This window comes from Sinocyclocheilus grahami, unplaced genomic scaffold, assembly GCF_001515645.1.
Source record: "Sinocyclocheilus grahami isolate Dianchi unplaced genomic scaffold, SAMN03320097.WGS_v1.1 scaffold2778.1, whole genome shotgun sequence".
In the NCBI taxonomy this organism is placed as follows: domain Eukaryota; kingdom Metazoa; phylum Chordata; class Actinopteri; order Cypriniformes; family Cyprinidae; genus Sinocyclocheilus; species Sinocyclocheilus grahami.
The window spans coordinates 20,300-23,543 of NW_015507955.1; the positions used below are offsets into that span (position 1 = coordinate 20,300).

Sequence of the window (3,244 nt, forward strand, 5' to 3'; positions counted from 1 at the left end):
TGCTCTGTTGTATTCTTAGGTTCAACCCTCCTCGGACTGCTATTGGTTCAGGAAGCCGTCTGTCATCGTTAACGTGGGTGACGTCATTATCTCCGCTGCTAATCCTGTTTCCTGCCAGAGTTTAAAAGGATGACTGAATGAATGCGGAGCAGACTTTGCTTCTCTGTTTGTGCATTTGCATTTTGTTTGTTTCTTTTGTGGTGTTGTTCTTCTGTTACAGTTTTGAGTTGTCCTCTTGATCTTTTCTTTAAGTTTTCTATTTTGTATTTCATTGTTTACTGCCTTCGTAATATACGCAGAACAATGTTCTCCTTGCCCCTGGGGAAAACTGGACCAGGTAGTATGTCACGTGACATACATGTAGCAACATGTAGTGACTCTGATGTATTAGAAACACTAGTATAGAAGTGAGTGCCACTTTTTGTACTTTTTGCTTTGGTGAGTTTGGAGCAGGTTAGTTAGGGCGTGAAAACGCAGAAGACTTGTTTTTTTCCCTGTTTTCTTTTCTTTTGTTAGTAGGTTAGATTTGGCAACTTAAGTTAGATTGGTTTTGTTATTTTCTGTTCTTTTCTTTGGCGCCGCTTGCGTCCGTTTTTCCCTTGTGGGGGTTATTTCATTTTTGGGTTGTAAATATTGTGAAACTATAGTTTTCTCTTTATTTGTTATCTTGGTATTTGTTTATTATTATTATTATTATTATTATTATTGTTACTTGATGTTTTTCTTTTTTCTTCTTTTAAACTTGTAAATAAATCACCTTCCTTGGCAGTTTTCGTGTTGCACTATTCTCTTTTGCCACCACCAATGTCACAACCATCACAACTACAAATGTTACCCCTCTTAAACTAGACTTAAAAACAAGAGGTCGTAACATTTAATGGGGGCTCGTCCGAGATCTAATCTCAAATGGTTTTCTGTTGTGATGATTTGTGTGTGCTGGTGGCAACGGGTGTGTTACATTAGGTTGCGTTAAGGAGCGCGTTTGTTACGCTTGGTTTTTGGTTATATATTATGGAAGTGTTTAGTTTACAGAATTTTGTTATTAGTCCATCATTAGAGCAGATTAATTTGTGCAGAAAGCAAGATTTGTTGCAGATAGCAGACCATTATCAGATTGTCGTGAGTAGACATGCCCTAAAGAAAGAGATAAAAAAGTAGAGCGTTACAGCGTTTGAGTGAGCTAAATGTGCTTTTTATGTCAAATGTTGCGGATGATGTGGCTAGCGGAAATGTTAGTATTGGTGACATTGCTGTGGCTCGTCTCACTTCTGTGGATGACGAGGATAAACGGAGTGGTAGAGCTGGATCCGAGGTGGAGGTTGAGGCTGAGGCCAAGGCCGGCTTGCCACCGTTTGATCCGTTCTCTCCAGGTTCTACTGGTTCACGAGAGGGTGCGCGACTGAAGGTCCGTTTGGCCCGGTTGCACTATGAGGCGCAAGAGAAAGCCCACGCACGTCAAGCTGAATTAGACTTGCGTTTGGAAGTGCGCAAGCTTGAAATAGAGGTGAGGCTGCGGGAGCTTGAGTTAGAGGAGGCGAAGGTTACTTCTGGCTCAGCTGTGCAGGCGAACCCAGTTCAAGTCTCTCGGAGTCCTCCGCTGGCTGATGTGTCCCAGGATACATTTGACGCGAGTAAGCACATTGTATTAGTTCCTCAATTTAGAGAAACAGAAGTAGATTCTTACTTCAGTGCGTTCGAACGTATTTCCTCCTCACTTCGATGGCCAAAAGAGGTCTGGCCTTTACTTTTGCAGTGTAGGTTGTTTGGTAAAGCACAAGAGGTTAGCTCTACATTGTCACTAGAGGAGAGTTTGAAATATGAGTCTGTAAAATCTGCTATTCTTCGTGCATACGAGTTAGTTCCTGAGGCATATAGGCAGCGTTTCAGGGGGCATAAAAAGGGCGCTGCCCAAACTTTCGTCGAGTTCGCACGAGAGAAGGGAATATTATTTGATAAGTGGTGTACAGCCAGTAAAGTTAATGATTTTGATTCCTTACGAGAGCTTATTCTGTTAGAGGAGTTCAAGGGATGTTTACCTGAACGAGTTGTGGTTTACCTTAATGAACAGAAAGTCACTTCATTGTCTCATGCAGCGGTACTGGCAGATGAATTTGTTCTAACCCATAAGAATGTCTTTGTCTCTGTCCGCCCGGAAAAGTCACAAGCCTTTCCTTTTCAGTCGCAAATTTCGCATTCTAAATCTAGCCCGTTTAATAATAAAGAAGATCATGAATGTTTTTATTGTCATAAAAAAGGGCATGTGATCGCGGATTGCATAGCTTTAAAGCGTAAGCAGCAGCCACCACCTAAAGGCGTTGGGTTTGTGAAAATTCTTAACGCGACTGAAAATTTACCTCTTGAGGAAAAAGTTGAGGAGAGTTATAAACCTTTTATTCTTAAGGGGTTAATCTCTTTAACTGCTAATCATGAGGACCAGAAAGAAATAAGAATGCTTCGAGACACTGGTGCCATGCAGTCCTTTATTTTAGCAGATAAAGTACAGTTGTCTGATAATACTTTTTGTGGCTCCAGTGTGATAGTGCAAGGCATTGGGATGGGTTGCGTTAAGTTACCGTTGCATCAGTTACATTTGCAGAGTGAGTTATATACAGGTTTTGTGAGTGGCTGTTTGTTCCTCACTTCCCGTGAAAGGCGTCGACTTTATCCTTGGAAATTACCTGGCAGGAGGAAAGGTAATACCTGTGTTAGAGGTGCTTGATAAGCCAGGTACATTTTGTCAGTCTGAGGTTTTGTCTGAATCTTACTCCGATGTTTTTCCCGCATGCGCCGTTACTCGCGCTCAGTCGCGCAAGGTGGGTGAGGTGGATGATTTGTCTAATTCATTCATGCTTCCACTTTTGTCTGGTGATGCATCGCTAGATACGGTTCTTTCATCTGCGAAGAAAAATAATTTTTAATCCAGAGGGTGCTAGTGGAAAAATGTCTGATGCAGATATTTCAAAGTTACCTGTGTCTCGAGAGGAAATTAGTGCTACGCAGAAGGTGGATAAATCTCTCACCACTCCTTTTAATTCTATTGTCTCCTTGGATGTGGCTAAGGATAAGCTAGTTGCCTATTTTATGGACAACGATTTATTGATGAGAAAGTGGTGTTCTAGTAATGAACAAGATTCAGACTGGAATGTTGTATACCAAGTTGTCGTTCCTTCTCCTTATCGTCAGCATGTTTTGTGCTTGGCCCATGATCATCAGCTGGCTGGCCATCTAGGAATTACAAAGACTT

The 3,244-nt window shown here is 41.6% G+C and overlaps 1 long non-coding RNA gene across 1 annotated transcript; it reads right to left on the minus strand.

Annotated features, from left to right (window-relative positions):
• Positions 1-2,621: 2,621 nt before the first annotated feature.
• On the minus strand, positions 2,622-3,059 carry LOC107575642 (uncharacterized). Its single transcript, XR_001607910.1, has 3 exons — positions 2,969-3,059; positions 2,766-2,895; positions 2,622-2,678 (listed from the first exon to the last, which is right to left on the minus strand). It is a non-coding gene; the product is annotated as an uncharacterized lncRNA (long non-coding RNA).
• Between the last annotated feature and the right edge of the window lie 185 nt (positions 3,060-3,244).